This window comes from Parasteatoda tepidariorum, chromosome 7, assembly GCF_982258835.1.
Source record: "Parasteatoda tepidariorum strain Cologne lab strain chromosome 7, Ptep-v5.0, whole genome shotgun sequence".
In the NCBI taxonomy this organism is placed as follows: domain Eukaryota; kingdom Metazoa; phylum Arthropoda; class Arachnida; order Araneae; family Theridiidae; genus Parasteatoda; species Parasteatoda tepidariorum.
The window spans coordinates 51,426,727-51,446,189 of record NC_141761.1 but is presented as its reverse complement, the minus strand read 5'-3'; the positions used below and the strand labels follow the sequence as shown (position 1 = coordinate 51,446,189).

The following is a 19,463-nucleotide window of genomic DNA, read 5'->3' as shown; positions in this document are numbered from 1 at the left end:
GAGCTAGGCTTTTCGATAGATAATGGGCATTGGAGTTAGTTGTGGTTGAGTTGTGTTTAATCTCATGAATCGTGGACTGTGGTTTAATTAGTATATTTGGTTGTTTCACAAATCGTAAGAGATGCAAAATATTAGACTTTTTGTATTATGGGGATTTATGGTGCTGCCATCTATACGTGAATAGGTAAGCGCATTACACTGGAAACACTTCATGTGGTGGGAATTGAGGAAATATTGTGGTATCAACGCTGGGACTCGAACCTGCATTTCTGTCGATCATGAGATTTACGATTAGTCTTCTCGGCTATGATATGTACTCAGCAGCATGAAGCTAAGTGGCTTCATTAGGTGGGCTTTGCGATAAAATTTTGGCCGATTAACTGTATTAGATGAAAAAAGTTAATTAACGATTTAACTCACAGTTAATATTTTTAATACCATCTTATTTATGGTAATTTAAATGTTTTGTTACTTGACGATTAAATAAATTACTTAACCATTTTTTTCTGAGAAATTTCGAACAGTGTGCCGTGTCATAGAAAACGCAACCTAAGCGACAAGAAATTCAAGATTAAGTTGGTTTTTTTTTAATACACTTGGAATTTTTTATATGATAAGTTGAATGGAAAGGAAATAGTTTTCAAGTCACTTTTTTATATCTATCAGGAACCACTTACTTTATTTTTTCGATTGAAAGGCATTAAGCAGAGCAACGTATTAACCACTCAAAATATATTTCCTTAAAATCTTTGTCTTAAATGAAGTAAAAGAAGTATGCGTATTAAGAGTTGATATTAAGACTAAGCAAAAAAAACGAAAATTCATCACTTTAAGAAGAAAAAAAATCTTATTTGACGATTTAACAATCCTTAAACTGTAAGTCGATATTTTTAGTAGTTATTTCGTCATGAGATGATGTTTAACAAAAAGCGATATTTAATATTGTGCCAACAATTTTGCCATGTAAAATCCACCAAAGTATTTGACATTTATACATAATTATTAAAAATTATTCGTATTATTTTGTCTCCCACCTGTAACCTTTGCTATTGTTCGAAAAATTTTCCTTTTAAAGCGAAGCAAGTAGGTATCTATGCAGAAATAACGCAAACATATCAAAGTGTTTTTTAAGTGGTAATATATTCTTTAGCAACTTCAAAGTTGGATTGAGTTCTAACTGATTTTCAATTAGTGTTTGTTATTTTAATATCCATTAGATCGTTAATGCGAAACTTAAATTTCTCATTCTGATAAGAAGAATTAAGTCTTATCTCAAGATCTACTGAGTAAATTTAAAAATACAAGTCACGGATTTCTCAACTTAATATTATATGATGGTTACGATCATCATTATTTCTCAGTTCGTCAATCAGAAATTACTTATGTTGGCGAAAAATACTCAAGTTCAGTTTTTTAAATTCATCTGGTTTATTTTTTCAAATAAAATCATCTTCTTTTTTCAGGATTTTTATATTGCTAAGTAAGGGATCAGAAATTTTTCACATATGCCTTTTTCTACTTGTCCATGATGGATGTGTTTGGAGAAATAAAATTTTGAAGTATGTTTTCGACGAGGATGATTTTTTGGCGTTTACTTATAATTTTATTTCCTGAAGAGTTTTTTTTATGATAAAGAGTATGAAGTCAATTTTTTTACGATCAGCATGATACACGTGCATCATAAAAGCTTTTAAAATGATTACAGCATGACATATCTGGGTGCTTGATATTTTTCAACTTTTTTTCGCTGTTGCGCACAACTTACGATAAGAACTGTTCTAACTGTAATATATTATACATATTTGAATATTTTAAAAAATATTAAATAAAAACCACATTAAATTTTTTTAAGAAATGAGAGTAGTTTTGCTATTTTTCGAAAATTAATTATTGTTTGCGAATTAAGTGTGTATATAAAGCAAGAAAAAGATTCATATTGTACTTTTATTTTTTAAAAAAAATTATAAGGCTACTGTGATCCATTCAAGATGTATAATACTAATAATGAATAGTGCGGAATACTAATAATGAAGTGTTTTCTTTTCTTTTTTTTAAAAAAAGGAAGAAAAAAACTCTGGTTTACGTATTTAATGTTAAAACATTTTTCTAAATTCAACAGAATTATTAGTGTCTTTGCTACAAAATAACCCAAACAATTAAATTTTACATTGTTACAAATTCTGAACAATTAATAAAAATAAATACATTACACATTTTTGGATACTTCTAAAATTATTAAATAAAAATACTATATATTTTTTCAATTTTTTAAAAAAAAATTGAACAATTTTTGTAATTTTCAAAAATTAATTACTGCTTGTAAATTAAGTGTGCATGTAAAGTGAGAAAAGATTCGCTCTACTTTTATTTTAAGGAAATTTCCGAACGCTACTGTGACTCATTCAAGCTGTATAATATTTATATTGAATAAAAGTGTTTTTTTTTCTTCTTTTAAAAAAATCGCGCTGGCTTGCGTATTTAATATTAAAACATCCTTCTTAGTTCAACAGAATTATTAGTGTCTTTGCTACAAAATAACCCAAACAATTAAATTTTACTTTGTTGTTACAAACTCTGAACAATGAATAAAAATTAATACATTATACGCATTTGGATACTTCTAAAATTATTAAATAAAAACGCATTATATTTTTTCAATTTTTCAAAAAAAAAAAAATCAGAGCAATTTTAGTAATTTTCAAAAATTTATTTTTGTTTGTAAATTAAGTATGCATGCAAAGTAAGAAAAAGATTCGCTCTACTTTTATTTTAAAAAAATTTCCGAAGGCTACTGTGACCCATTCAAGAAGTATAATATTGATAATGAATAAAAGTGTTTTTTCTTCTTTTAAAAAAATTACGCTGCCTTGCGTATTTAATATTGAAACATCTTTCTAAATTCAACAGAATTATTAGTGTCTTTGCCACAAAATAACCCAAACAATTAAATTTTACATTGTTGTTACAAACTCTGAACAATGAATAAAAATTAATATATTATACATATTTGGATACTTTTAAAATTATTAAATAAAAGCACATTATATTTTTTTCAATCTAAAAAAAAAATGTGAGCAATTTTAGTAATTTTCAAAAATTAATTACTGCTTGTAAATTAAGTGTGCATGTAAAGTAAAAAAAAGATTCACTCTACTTTTGTTTTAAAAAAATTTCCGAAGCCTACTGTGACCCCTTCGAGATGTATAATATTAATAATTAATAGAAATGTTTTTTTTCTTTTTTTAAAAAAAAAGTTACTCTGCCTTGCGTATTTAATATTAAAACATCTTTCTATATTCAACAGAATTATCTGATTCTTTGTATCAAAATAATCCAAACTATTTCATTTTACATGTTGTTTCAAACACTGAGCAATAAATAAAAATTAAAAAAAATTAAAGTCTTTTAATTTCTTTACAAGAAACTATAAAGGTCACGCAACAATGAAAAAAAAATCAGATTCTAAAAAACTTTTTGGGTGAGTTGAGTGATATTATTCAATTTTTTTTGTAATTAATTATGACGAGAATTAAATCAAGAATTTTCAGGCAAAGTTGCTCAAAAAAATAAATGGACCACCCTGAATAACTTTTGATCTAATGATAGGATCTTTACGTTCTAGGACTCAATCCTAATGGTTCGAGGGAATAACCTCAAATATGCTAATGAATTAATGCAGATGATATTTTAAGTTACGAAATAAGACACAAAACAGTTGTTTCTTTGAATAAATATACCTCTTTTCAACGGATTCGGATTTCTGACCCCTAAAATATAGAGAATATCCGAAATCTAGGAAATATGGTCCTCATAGTTTGGTCAGGAGAGTGAGCCAAATTTTTTACCTCTTAATGTTAGTTTCATTTCATATCTCGAGAACTTATTAAGTGAATGGAAAAATTTTGCTCACATTTATAAATTTCGTTTATTCAAAGATAATGTCATGCAAAAAATAGACTATAGTAAATATTTTTTACTTTTTATTATTTTATTCAATAACAGTAGACAAAATTTTGAATTGACGGGTATAAATCTTTTTACACTATTTTGAAATATGTAATTTTACACGGTAAAATACAAAATTTGGACGAAATTGGTTAAATAGTTCCTGAGAAATTTAATTTTAGCTGTATTACTTTTTTAAATTTCGATTTCTCAGGAACTATTCGACTGATTTTACTCAAATTTCGTATTTTGCCATACAAAATTAGATAATTTAAAATAATGCAATAAATACCTTAACATTAAAAAAAAAATTCAATTTTTACTGAATAAAATAATAAAAAATAGCTATTTGCTAAAATGTATTTATTTATAAATTTTTTGCACTGAATTATCTTTGGAGAAACGAATCTTATAATTGCGTGAAAAAAATTTCAATTCCCATAAAACGTTTTTCAGATATAGCGGAATACGCAACAAGTAAAATTAGCAGTAAGGGTCCAAACTTTGGATCGCTTTCATGACCATTCTTCCCAGTTTGCAGCTATTCCCAGTATCTAAAAATCCAATTCCGTTGAAAAAAATTTATGTTTATTTAGAGAAAGTACGTTTTTTGTGTCTGATTTCGTAACTCGAAGAATCGTCTGCATTAATTAATTTGAAGTTACTTCCTTCGAGCCTTAAAGATTGAGATACGAAACGTAAAGATCCGATCATTAGATCTAAGGTTATTCAGGGTGATCCATTTTTTTTGGGCACACTGTACATTCGTAAAAAACTGCAAGTAGCAATATTTTCTCTATTCTGCTTAGTTCAACAACAAAATCATTAAGACTTATTCTTTATGTAGCCCTTGCATTGTGCCATAATGCACATACAAAACATCCGTTTCAGTTTTTCATAGAAAAACACATATTGTATTTTAGTTATGAGTTTTCATTATTTGTAAAAAATATTGTATTTAATACTTTAAGGTTGCATTTTTATTGTTTGAAAACAATGAGCATCATAGCATTATTCGGTATAAATTTGGAAAATGCATACATAAAAGGAATACTAACGCAAAATTGTGCTGAAATAAATATATTTTTCAAGAAATATTTTTTATCATTATTTTATAGTTTTCTTTTTAATCTATGAACTGAATTTTTTTTTAAAAATATGTTTGCATGTCTTAACTAACATGTCATATAACATGTTTTATTTTTATAATTTGAAGGTCTAACTGATAAACTTGACATGTTCAATAAATTGACTGAAAAATAAAATTTAGAACATTTTGAACTCTTTCTATTGGAGTTAGTTATCACCGCAGCCTTAAAATTATTAAACGATTTGATAGATAATCCTTAACTGATTTATGAATAACATAAATCTCAAACTTAATTGCCGGATAATTTTGCCCTGCCTTAGAAATTGCCTTACACCATCAAAATCCTGCAATTGAAAACGAGAAATTGTTCTTTTGTCCGCATCTGTATTGAACAAGAATGGTTTCACCAATTGCCCAATTGGAAACTCTTGGATCAGTACCCCCAGAGGTATTGATTTGTTATGGGAACATGGAGGACTTTGCGACTCGACAGATTTAACGTGCATCAGTCACCATTTACTACACAGGGAGTCTTCGGCCGGTGGGTATCGAGCCCACGAACTCTTGGACATGGGCCCAGTGCCCTACCAACCAGGCTATCTCGTCCCCCAAACAAAGGGTTTGGAAAAAATAGGCGTGGAAGTGTTTCAAAAGCATTTTGATGCTCTTTGTCCAAATAAATTTTTATTTACTTGTACCGTAGCTTTTGCCATTTCTAATTTGTTAACTTTTGTTGCTAAAATATTGAAGTCATTTAAATCTTCGAATACCAAGGATTTTTTCCTTTCACTGTGCAAAGCATTGATCAGTTGTGAAGACTTAATTTGAGTAAGGTCCTTAGCATCAGTTACGGATGTTCATGTTTTAAGCACCAAAACCTTGTTTTTGCCATCAAAACTAATTCTGTGAGTGAGGTTTCGAATAGACTTACCTGGTAGCAAAATATATGATTTAATAAATCGTAGGCAAAAGTTTGATCTTAATAAAAATTGAGAGCTTTTAAGTAGAGCCTAACAAACTAAACTCATCTAGGGTAAAAGTAAAGTAAAGTAGAATATCATTTACAAAACTTTAAAAGAAAAGACTTTATCAGAAAAGACATTTCAAAGAATTTATTAAAGACAGACAAGACAAGTACAATGAAGGTGAATAATTTACATCACATATGTGTTTTCACGTCACAGTAAGTCATTAACATATTAAAATATAACAGAGACGTTACGAATAATTATATGTGCTTCTTACATTTTAAGTATAAGCAAAGTGTTAAATCGCAATCTGAAGGAAGAACAAATATTTTAAATGGATCTCTAAAGTTTACAAGAACTTCTAATTCGATTACGAAATTTAAATTAAAGTGATAGTGAGATTACTTTCTTCACACTTGTAATTAATAGCGCCTGTGCATAATTGAGACAAAAAGTGGTAAATGAAGTAAGGTCTAAGAGGGTGGAAATCTCAAAAAATAAACTTTTTTTCCACTTGCAACCTATATGGTTTTAAATTGCTTTCAATGAGAAACCTCTGTTGGTAAATAAACACAAAATAATCTGGTATAGTTTGTAAAGAATGTATGATACCACTTCTTTTGGAACTTACATGGTTGACCAAATCAGCCGCACGTTGCTTACCCTATCTTCATATGTGCATGCTCTTTTAAATTGAGGAATGGCCTGTGGGTCACTTTTATCACACTCTATTGTAGCATTTATCATTTAACACTTGGAAGTTAAAAACAGTGTTTGCAATATTTGGCACTTCCGTTCATCACCAGCTAAGCCCTCAAAGCGTTCATACTACCATACTCTGTATTTGTTTATGCTTTTTGAAATTAAGAACATCAAGGACATTAAATTAAGAACAGGACAATGAGTTAATTTAAATTCACTGTTAGTTTATCTTATACAGACTTAAAATATAGAAATAAAACGTGTAAATTGGTGCTGCAATTTTTGGCACTTACATCATTTACCACTTATTAATTACTTTGTCTTCTATTTACAAATATGTTTGGATTTACAGTGGACGCCGACGGCAACGTCTAAGCGTATGAATTCTAATGCACATGATTCAAATGCGCTTGTCCAAATGAGGAGAAAGTAAGTTGTTTAGTTGATTCAGATAACTGAAACACAGGGCTCGAAAAGTAACAAAATTTTTACTAGCTTGACCGGGCATGTTTGTCTACACATGTGCCTAAAGATCTTTCTCTTTCTCGATTGCATATTGATGAAAATATACAAAAGTGCTTTTTTTTTAATCTCTGGAAAAAAGTGATATAAACAACTTTATATCAACATTTTTAATTATGATTAGGAGGTGTTAAGTTTTACTTTTAAAGTATTAAGTTTTACTAACATGGAAGTATCAAGTATTAATATGCGTTACTGCAGTAAATGAAGAGCATTCTTACATTTTTTAGTGATATTAGAGAGATTTTGTAGTTTAACATATCTTCCCGTGTGCTTCCGAGAGTACACTGTGCACATAACTCAGCATTTAAGTTACTGCGCATGTGCTCCTAAAGTGCGCTTGTGCTAGAGCACTCTATAAAGTCATAGATATAATTAAATAAAAAAATAAATTTTCTTTAAAGCGATATTTTTTAACCATAAGATTAAAACAACAATAAAAATATTATGTAAACATTTTGAAAAAGTAAATTTTTCAATAAAATATCACAAATTTAAATGTTTTTAATTGATTAGTGCAGTATAAAGACTGGCTGTAAACCTTAAAAAAACTATAAGTCACTAAAAAAATAATAAAATGCAATTAATAATTACGTATATATTTATTTTTAAGTTATATTTAACTAAGCGTCTTAACAAGCATGCGCAGTTACCTCAAAACTCATGTACTATGGGATGATACGCAAAATTGCGAAATCTCACTATTATGAAAATTATTAAGTGCTATCAGCAAGTACATGCTGACGCTCTTCAACGTGTTACATTAAAACGTTATTATAAACATTTATATTAACTACTTCCTTAAGCACAACGATTTGAGTACACTTTTTTTTAAATAAAAATAAGTATTAAATAAGGAATAAAAAAGAAATAGCTAACTTTAATTAATTTTGATTTATATGATATTTAGGTTTATCAAATAAAATCGATTTTTTTTTCTCCTTGGTGATTTTTGTCAAACTCTGAGAGTTTTTGTCAAACTTCACTCTTTGAATAATTTACATGCCCGACCAAGTACTACTACAGAGATCACAAAAGATGCTCCTGCAGGGATGTCCTCAAATTCAGCTGTCCGAGCAGGTAGGTAAGGGTAAAAAATTCATACCTGATAGAAGTTTTTACTTCCCTATGTAATTTTCGAGCCCTGATAGATCATCACTTTATGCTAGTCTACCACATAATTTACTTAAAAATGATTATCTTAAAATGCATGTTCTTTTCAGATACTTAGTTCTACTGTATACTGAAAGTGCCATAACATTTAAATTCAGTGCAAAACAAATAAAATATTTCAAAATTTTGTTAAAATGTACTCTATTTTGCGTGGTGTATTGCTCATTTGCTGTTAAAATCATATCAGCACATAAACTATACTTCGGTGGGAAAGTAATCCGCCTTTCTAGCTTCGAGTAAAGGAAATTAAGATATTATACGCTATATGAGTAAAAATATGTAGTAGTATGTGAACTTATGAAGAAAGTAACCAATTTTATTTCTAAGCATCTCATAATTCTATCAAAATGTATAGATTAAAAAATATTAATATTACATTTGAACATTTTGAATTGAAATCTAGAAAATATCTTATTTAATACATTCAAACATCTTCACAATAGAAAGCTTTTTCTTTCTGTATGAATGTAAAATATGTAGAAATATTAGTGATAAAATTCAATTTCCTTGCCATTGATTTTAAGTATATGAAAGCATTATGCCATTAAACTAGTAAACCAAGAGATAAATTTTCTAAAACGTTCAAGGCAGGAAGAAAAAATTTTCTTCTGATAAAAGATTTTTTAAGTAGTTCGTTAAGGTTATGTAAAAATACTTAAATCTCAGAAATTATTTTCGATACTTTTAATTAAAATTCCATTCTTAGATATTTGTAATGTATAGTTATAAAAGATTCTATAGTGATATATTTTTGCACCAATTCTGTGAATTCAAACGATTTATGTGATATATTTTTAGAACCTCTAATTTTACAATCTAACTAAACAATGGATAGTGATAGATTAAATGAGTCTATGCATAAAATGTTCAATTTTCTTTTCAGAACAAAATCATATTAAATTATTTTCCGCCTTACGTATGAATTTGTTATTTAGTTTCCTTGATGCTTCTTTTCCAATTAACATTGGAAATTGATATGCAAAATTCCAATCGTCATTTTATATATATTAACTAAGACGTTTTACTTTATGTTCATTATTTTCAAGTTCATTGTTTAATTTGTTTTTATGCAAATTACAACTGACTGTGGTTTTTAACTTTCACTTCTATTCACTTCTTCTTTCCTATTCTTGTTTGCGCTGCATTCGTTATGAAAAATAAAATTGGTTTCAAATTGTTTGCCTCTGAAGCTATTCGGCCTGAGATATTACCAACCAGACGTATTGGCTCATCTGACGTATTGGTTAGACCGTCCTTAATGTATTGTTTAAAAAATAATGTACACATTACACACTATTTTTTTTCAAATTAAAGAAACAAAACACTCAACAGAATCAATAGAATTATCAGTGCAAAAATCATATTAAAATAATTAAAATTAAATTATAATTAATTTTAAATTTCATCTGATAAATAAAAGGTTTCTTTATGCTTTTAATTTTCCTTGTGATCTTATTGATTTCGATAATGATCCGTCAGATTTTTACTACTTTTTTCCTCGACTAAACAGCCATTTATGATGCCAGATATGTAGGATCTTACATTTTCTTTTTCGTCTAAAGATTGTCCTTATGTATATTTAAGATGGTGTTAAAGAACACGCTCTTTACCATCAATGGCTAAACATAGTATGTGTCTTCAGGCGTTTTGGCCAAATATACTACTTCATGTAAGATGTTACTACTTGACGAACCACACTTGACCATAGATATTTATATGAACAGCAAATGAGCAATGCCACCTATATCTACACACATATACACATAAATAATGACACAATTCACAGATAGTATTACAGCTTCCGTCCACACTAGTCAGTAGCATGCCACAAGAACTTTTAAGGCAGTGCTCTTATGTAACAAATCTCAAATTAAGATTGAGGTATTTGACAAAGTGTTTGCGAGCAGTATTATTATAGAAAGTAGTTATGATTTAATGCATTTGACATTAATAATTAAAAAATGATTCAGGTGATGCGAGATTTTGAAACCGCAAAAATGTTACAGTTAAAAAACTGTTTCAATAACATATAGCAATCATAATTTTGAGAATTATTCTTGAAATAGAAAATATTACTGCATGAAAAGATTAACATGATTATAATACTATGCATTGTTAGTAAAAAAATTTCAAAGTGTGTTACATTACTGCTTCATACTTAATATTGAAATTGAATATGATTGAAAAACACATCTAACTTCTTAATATGTAGATCTCTGATTTATCCCTCAGCATGTAATTTTAATGCATAATTTAAAAGTATGTAATATTTCGATTCAATGAAACCATCTCAAACTGAGATAATAAAAAGAAAATTGCGTGTGATCTCTAAAAAGATTACATAAAAATACGCATTATATAGCTACTTTACAGTGTTTAAAGAACATTATAATATTGAGTATTCTTTTACACTAGTTTGAAGAATGTTATAAATGTAATCTATTTGATAAATTATACAGGAAATTTCATTTCAATAAACCACTTCAAATCTATAGGATTATTAATACAGTTTAAATTTCTATTAGTAACTTTCACGAATTCTTCTGCACATAAAACTGGTGTATTAATTAAATATTCATGTTTTATAAATGCAGTTTTTTGTACTAAATCGTGTCATTTCATGGCTTTAAGACAAATTTAACTTTTACAGCTACATTTTTTCTATGAACCATAGAAAAGCATACTTTCATTTTTGAAACATTTCTCGAACTGGATTTTAGATTTCATGCCAAATGGAATTTCTACTATAACTCAATAATTTCATTTCAAAGATACTTAAAAATAACGTCAATAATGTAGAGCATATATTCCAATTACAATCACTATTGAAGCATTTTAAAAGAAGTGTTAAATGTTAACTTTGAAAGGAAAAAGTATGAATTTTATAATAATATGAAAAAGAATATTAACTGATTAAAATTTACATTTACCTCAGTAATGTATGCATATTTTTTTATATAATTCCATTGGTTGTTTCAAACTGAATTTGTTGATTTTTATTAATTCTATAACTCAAGATCTAATTAAAATATACCAAACCAAATCATTATTGTTACTTTATATTTAGCTATTTTAATGGAAATAATATCTCACAATTCTTTAAAGTTCTATAATTATTCACCAACCATTTTAGTATATTAAAAATATCTTGAGAAATATATGCTTCAAATTTTGATTATGTATATAATTTTTTAGAACAAACTAAAGTATGATTTGAAACATTTAACTATTCGAAGAAACAGTTGGACTACTAAATATCAAAACTATTTTGTTACCTTTCCAACGAATCCGTAAATAAATTTTTTCAATAAATAATTTGAAAGTATTATTATAATTTTTTTTTCATTTTGGTGTTTAAAGTAAGCCATGATGATTTTATAAATAAAAACTAAACTGTAACTAATACCTCCAAACTTAATAAAACTTCTTAGGCTCAAATGATAGGGATTTTATCCAATTCCCTCTCTTAGGAAACAGCACAACTATTTCTCTTTATCTTCTTGTTCTTGGTCAGGTTGCTGTTCTTGCTCTTCGGTAAAGAATACAGAGGAAGTGAAGTGCGTCGTTTCTGGATCGATGGATTCAAATCATAAGGGAAGTTAGCCTGGGTCAAGATCTCTTTGAAAATTCTGACAATGTTGATGTTATCCTTGGCAGAAGATTCGACAAATCGGTTCTCCCAATCAATGGCGACAATGGTATCGGCAACTTCTTTCTGCACCACCCTTTGCTTTTCCAGATCACATTTGTTGCCAACGACAACTATCGGTGCTTCAGATGGTTTGTGCTCCAACAAAAGCTCCTTCAATCTCCTCACCTCTTCAAAGGATTCGGCGTCATTTATGGCGTAAACAAGAATGAAAGCATCACCAGTATCCACTGCTAACTTGCGCATGGCTGGAAATTCATAGGTTCCACTGGTGTCCAGGATGTCCAGGACGAGTCCAGTGTTACCAACATCGTACTCGCCTCTGTAGAGCTCCTCTATCGTGGGTATGTACTCAGTAGGAAAGTGTTCGTAAAGGAATTGATGAACGATTGCAGTTTTGCCAACGTGGGCAGCTCCCATGAGGACTAATCTGTAATGGCCTTTGATATCAAAGCAGGAGTTCTCATTAACGCTGTTCAGTAAAGGTATATGTGAGCTGGGCATCTTAAACAAATACTAATGAAGCGTTTAGTTGAAATAAAGCTGTATGATCGACAAAGTTGTGCGAAAGGTAATGGTAGCTAAAACTCGTCTGCGAACACTTCCTAAAATGATAAAAACTTACATTTAATGCAAAGAACTAAAAATAGTTTTAAAAAAACATATGTCAGATTCTTTCTTTTCAAATATATGTCAGATTCATTCAATACAAAGAACTAAAAATAGTTAAAAAAAAAACATATGTCAGATTCTTTCTTTTCTTTAAAATATATTTAAAATGTTCATGCATATGTCTAAATTAAAAATAATATTTACTTACTTATTCAATTTTAGATAAGAATTTTGAAATAATAGTTTTATTGCTTATAATATTTAATTGAATGTGAAAATTAGTTCCTATATTGCATAGCTTAAGTATTACATATTTGTTGCGATTTTCAAGCATTCTGATTGGTGTTTAAAATATTTTATAGTAGTTAAAAAGTCTCATTGTAAAAGAATACCAGGAAGAAAAACACAGATTTTCGAATTAGCCTCTTAAGTTTTTAAACGAAGACGAAATAGTTTATTCACTTTCGTTTCCTTTTTTTTTAATAACATTAGAACTAGATATCTTTCCTATTAACTCAGCAATTTCTTTTTTTTTTATTATTCAGTCTATATAAAAGATTTCTTTTTCTTTGAAAATAAGTCAGAATTTATCTGATGATTCATTTTTTTAAAAATTCACACGTTTGTTTAAATTAAACACTTCCCTTTAAAGTTAATAAATCGCTCTACTGGAACTACGGCAATTTTTTTTTTATAAAATGCGTTGCTGTGAAGTTACAATTTAGTTCCTAAAAATAAAAATAATAAATCGCTCTATAGGAACTACGTCAAATTTTTTTTTTATAAAATGCGTTGCTGTGAAGTTACAATTTACTTCCTAAAAATAAAAATAATAAATCGCTCTACAGGAACTACGGCAAATTTTTTTTTTATAAAATGCGTTGCTGTGAAGTTACAATTTACTTCCTAAAAATAAAAATAATAAATCGCTCTGCAGGAACTACGGCAAATTTTTTTTTTATAAAATGCGTTGCTGTGAAGTTACAATTTACTTCCTAAAAATAAAAATAATAAATCGCTCTACAGGAACTACGGCAAATTTTTTTTTTATAAAATGCGTTGCTGTGAAGTTACAATTTACTTCCTAAAAATAAAAATAATAAATCGCTCTACAGGAACTACGGCAAATTTTTTTTTTATAAAATGCGTTGCTGTGAAGTTACAATTTACTTCCTAAAATTTCCTAAAATACCTATACCTAAAATACCTAAAATACCTTTCCTAAAAACGTTACTACCGTTTTATTACAGTAGAAATAATTCATTCCCATTCGATTCACTACCATTGAAACCTTTACATTATTCTAAATTTTTACTTCAGTTCATTTAAAATTAGAGATATTTTCAGATTATGTATTTGCGAAAATTTTTTTTAAGAAAAATATATAAATTTTTATTTTATCTTATTTTATCAACAATTCTCATTATTTCAAAGTGCAATATTTTTCTCATTTCTATGAATATCAATTCATATTTTTATACAAATATTATCACATATGCTTACATTTCAATTACATAAAAATAAAGAAAACAGAATATTTAACTAGAGTACCTTCTTAATAAAAGAAATTCTAAAAGCTGTATTTTATTGCATTTGGTAATATCCTCTCAGAAAAATTGGTTCATGACATTTGAACCATAACACTGTCCAAGCTTGCTGCAAACTTAGTAAAGTTTTAAATTAGGTCCTGTGTCAGTTCAATTCGAAGAATAATATTAAGAAGTACAATAGCATGGTTTAACTGAACATCATATAGAGTTCAAAGCACATTTGGACGATATTATGGTTCATCATGATGGCTTATGAAGATCATCGAAATTTCTTACAATGTATATAATGTAAATATAACATTATTACATACCCAAGTAGATATACAACAAGTACATATACTACAGGAAGTAAGTATGAGGAAAAATGTTTTCGAATAAATTCGAAAGTTGAGCGATTTCCGCAATTACTTTATCTTCTCGTAGCCTGCAAAAGAGATAAAGCAAACGAGGGAGAAAAATGTTGTAACTTATATGAATAAAGTTGTGTTTACCGAATCCAGATTGCTCCAGAATTCATAATACAGTTCAAACAGTTACAAATTATAAAAATAAGCAATTATTGATTAGCTTAAAATTACAATTATTAAAATACATCTGCAACTGTCAATGTATGCATTCCAGCAAAGTAAGAAACGATTAATATTTAATCCATTGCCTAGGACTAATTAAAAACCTACATGCAATCTATGCAATGCATAACCTAAGTATGTAATAATTCTCATATTTCATACTTTCATTAAAATTACCAGACTAGACATTTCATAGAATGCCGCAATCCATACATTGACGTTAACATGTATATCAAAATATAATTTTATTACATATTTACAGCTTAAGTATATAGTCATAGCTTATATAGCTATTTAGCTTATATGACTATAGTCTATAGCTTATGCACATTTTAACGGAGTGTTCCATTTGGTGAGCTTCGTGACTTAAGCCTGTGAAGCGTGCTCCAGAATCGCCTGGGGGAAATCGTTGCAGTACTTAATATAAAAATTAAAATCGATTATAATCTTTGAGGGAGAGTAAAAAAAGTGCTTTGGGATTGATTTTGGTAAAATTTACTAGAAAATATGCTTTTATAATATGCGTTAAAATTTGGTAAATGCTATGAAATTTGGTAATTTTATCATGACTCCTTAAAGCATGGCATAAAAAATCATTCATTCCGTTATATTTACTTATCAGGTTTTTTTTTTTTTATTAAATATGTAGCAATGATTTTGAAAACCAGAATTTCTAGCAAACAGTTATCAAATGACCGAAAAAAATTACTAAACGTAGATCTTAAACATAGTATATTTTGGTTCAATTAACCAGAATTATGCTACCTTTATTGGAACTTCATTACCATACAGTATGGTATTTTGACCTAAATTTCTCTCTCCGTTTCCTTTCAACCTTTTTAAATCATTACGATATAGTAAAAATCTTAATGAAAGAATCCATACTGTCTTACTTTTAAATGTCACGTTATTTAATTTACTATCTTAATGTTATGAATTTTATGTGTTAGAAACTTTATAATAAATTCTAAAACTGTCACTTTTTGTGAAAAGCACATAGACGGGCATTTTTAGAATCCGTTTCTAAGTCTTACTTATTTTCAAATCAAGTTGGTTTTTTATCTATTTTATTGTTTAGTATTTTAAGAAACGATATATTGTTAATACATTTTTTTCATCTACAAGTAACAATAACGTTTTTATTAATGAGGGGGAAAGTGTGGACAATTTTTCATCAATTTGGCAAAAAGGGCTTGCTAAGCATAATATTTTTTTAATAATCTTTATTTTATTAATAAAAAAGTTATTTTGGTCATCTTTATACCTATCAGAGTTAGTGTGTGAACAAATCATCGAGAAGTTTAATCTATAGTTAATTATAAAACCCCAAGCAACATTAAATAGGATTTGGTTTGAATATAAAAGCAGAATTATGCTTAAATAATCTTTAGAAAGTTTATTTTAACTAATGTCAAATCTTCAATTAATGTCAGATCTTCAATAGAGCTCAAGTTTTGAACTCAAGTAATTCATTTAGTAGAGATTCTTTCAAAATGTATTTTGTACAAAATGTGTTTCCTCATTTAAGTAGAAATAGGTTTTTACTTCGTAAAGTAGCTGCCGGAAATTTAGGTAAAGTGTTAGCCATTTCCGAAAAACACATTTTCCAATTACTTTCTTAAAAATATCAAATTTCATAGGCATTTTAAATTATAGGTTTCCTTCATTTTAAATTTTAAAAAAAATCAGATTGAAGATTATTTTTTGAAAGAAATAATCCCGTTTCAAAATTCAGTCTATTCACTAAAATAAGAAAAATATGAAGAAAATAAAAAATTTTATAAATAAATTAAATACGCTGCAAGTTTATTTAAATTCTTAGTACTATAAAAGATTAATTCTTCATTAATTCTTAACTCTTAATTTTTTTAAAGGATAATAAATACCCAAATAAGTTTGTAATTAACAGAAAAATGAATGTTAATAGTAGCTCCATAACTACTTCTTAACCCCCGTGGAGTAATTTTCGTTAATTATCCAATTAATTAAAAAATAATACTCCAAAAAGGACTATATTCGCTTCAAAAATATATTCATTCATAATATAATATACTCAAATACTAAAAATGAGAAATAAAAGTATTTAAAGCTACCATAAAAACATTATTTATTTCAATTTGTTTCTAAGCACGAAATATGTCGTCATGAAAATGAAAATGCAAGCATGATCAATCTGTCAATAAGTTTTGCCAATCTGTGCCAGAGATAAATACCAGAGTCATTCCAGCTTTCCAAACCATCCCCTATCCGCCCTGAATAATATTATTTATATGTTATAATTATTATGGTTTAATAAATCTATATTTTATTATGAAATAAAAATGTCAATGAATTAAGTTTAGATCATTTTATTTTAAAAGATAATAACTAAAACTGTTCGAAAATAAATAAATTATGTTTTAATTTAAATTTAAAACTTAAAATCACGTATTTTTTTATTTAATTCTCTGACACATAGTTTATATTTTAACAAAATCAATAGTTTACATTTTACGTAACAAATAAAATAAAACCATAACATCTTACTTTTATGTAGATAAATTCATAATGTTAGTACTTCCTGAGGAAGAGTTATCCCGCCGAGGAAAAATGAATAACAAATTATACAACTATTCAAACAAATGCACACGCTCTTCCAATCGAGGTGACAACAGGTGTTTCAAAAGATAAAAAAGCAATCTCTCGAAAGAAAAACACCTGCTCATCATTATAAAAATTCTAACTTCAGGAATATTGATTTTTGCAAATGCTGATTCACTAATTTTAAGGAGCAAAACGATAATTTACAGTAAAATAAAAAAATGGATAATTATTAGATAATGCTGTATTTAATCGTTTGCTGATTTATAGCCAATTTTTTTCAACTGTCAATGAAAAAAAAATCAAAAAACAGTAATCTGAATGCACAAAATGAAATTTTATCGAATTTTTTTTTCATAGTTCGAATATAATGTGTTTAAAATCGTTTGTTGATTTGTAATAAATTTACTTTCACAACTCTAATACTTTCGACCATGGAATTTAAAATTTGTTACTGTAATCGAATAAACATGAAACTTTAAGAGCTTTTTAGAAATCATATCTGAGCTATTAACTTTAAATTTATTATACATCCTGAATAATTCAAAACTTAAAGAAAAAAAAATTAAAAATCACTAATAATCTAAAAGCACAAAATGAAATTTTACAGAAAATAAATTTAGATTTTTATTAGACAGTGAATTAAAAATCGTTTGAGAATTTTGAATAAATTAACTTTCATACCTCTTAAATTCTCTCGTATAAAATTTAAAATCTGTTGCCGAAGTATAATAAACATAAAACTCAAAGTTATCTCTCAAATTCATACAAATTACATATGAGCAAGAAGTATAATTTATTTTACATCTTGCAGTGCAAAATATGTTCTACAAAATGTAAATACGAAAGCTTATACGGAATTTTTTTTAGCATATAATTGGTTCGTTTAAGGCGCTTTATATAATATGAGTGGGAGCTGCAAGTATTATTGTCAATTAATCTAATAATTGGAAATTTCTTTGAATCTCTCTCAATAATTCAGACAAATATATTGCTCAAGAATTATCATCCATTTAAACTCATGAAAGGTAAAATCAAAAAAGATATTTATCTTTTTTTTTGCTTACTTTTAGAACATTGAACAATATTTTTTAATGTGTAAAATTTAGAAAACTAGTGTGAATGTGCATTTTAATTTAGTCGGAAATTGGTCGTTAGCAACACCCATGATGTATTTTCTGTGATATGGAGTTTTACATAAAAATGCTTAAAAATTATTTTATTATTTAAACACTATATATTGAATTCTAAAAATGACGATTTTTATGATTTAAGATTAATAATAAAAAAACACGATTTCTTTATTTTTTTTAAAAAAATGCATTACTCATTGATTTGTTTTTTTTTTTATCTCAAGCAAAGAGTTCTCGTAAACGTTTTTTTTCTTCTTTTAAGGCAGCGTGGTACCTTCCATGTAATAAATAAAAGTACAGTTTAAAACGTATAGCTTTAAAACTGAAGTGAAATTTTACAAATTTTATATGCATTAAGTTACACTTCTTTATAAGCATTTTTATCATCATAATTATTTAATTTTTGAATATTTTCTTGTGTCATTATTCCTTCAGTTGAAATTCATAGTTTATTTTTATATTAGCCCAGTAACCACATTTCTGAGAAAGCTCATATGGTATTCTCACCTTAATATACTACCTTATGTTAAAATAACCAATTGTAAAGTCTGTTTGTCAGGTGAAAAAGCAGCCAGTTTGATTTACAAAAAATCTCAGTTCAAATATTCGAATAATTAATTAAATTCATTTAAAATAAACACTTAAATTATTCCATTAACAATAGTGTAAGGAAAATTATGGTAGATTATTTAAATGATGCTTACCTTCCTTTTTGAAACAAGAGAATTCCACAACAAAGCAGTAAATTGGCGTCGAAAATTGAGAAGTGAGCTTGCTTCAATGCACACCATTGGCGCAATTTTCCTTCGGCAATTTTAAGAGACGGTGAAATACCTCAAAAAGAAACTGCCTCTCTGGATCAATTAATTGCCATGAAACTGTCTGCTGATAAACTCGAACAGTTGTTAGAATTAGAATAGAGGATAGATGCCTTTATAAACCTTTCGTTTCAGGTCATTTCTGCGCATGT

At 27.6% G+C, this 19,463-nt stretch overlaps 1 pseudogene across 3 annotated transcripts; it reads right to left on the bottom strand.

Annotated features, from left to right (window-relative positions):
• Positions 1 to 9,943: 9,943 nt before the first annotated feature.
• Positions 9,944 to 19,463, bottom strand: LOC107450640 (ras-related protein Rap-1b pseudogene; annotated as a pseudogene). Of its 3 annotated transcripts, none has more exons than XR_015435510.1 (3): positions 19,198 to 19,463; positions 14,523 to 14,635; positions 9,944 to 12,654 (listed from the first exon to the last, which is right to left on the bottom strand). The product of XR_015435510.1 is annotated as a ras-related protein Rap-1b pseudogene, transcript variant X1 (transcript). The 3 variants fall into 3 exon arrangements; XR_015435511.1 differs by lacking the exon at positions 19,198 to 19,463 and adding an exon at positions 17,307 to 17,399; XR_015435512.1 differs by lacking the exon at positions 14,523 to 14,635 and having other exon boundaries at positions 19,198 to 19,400.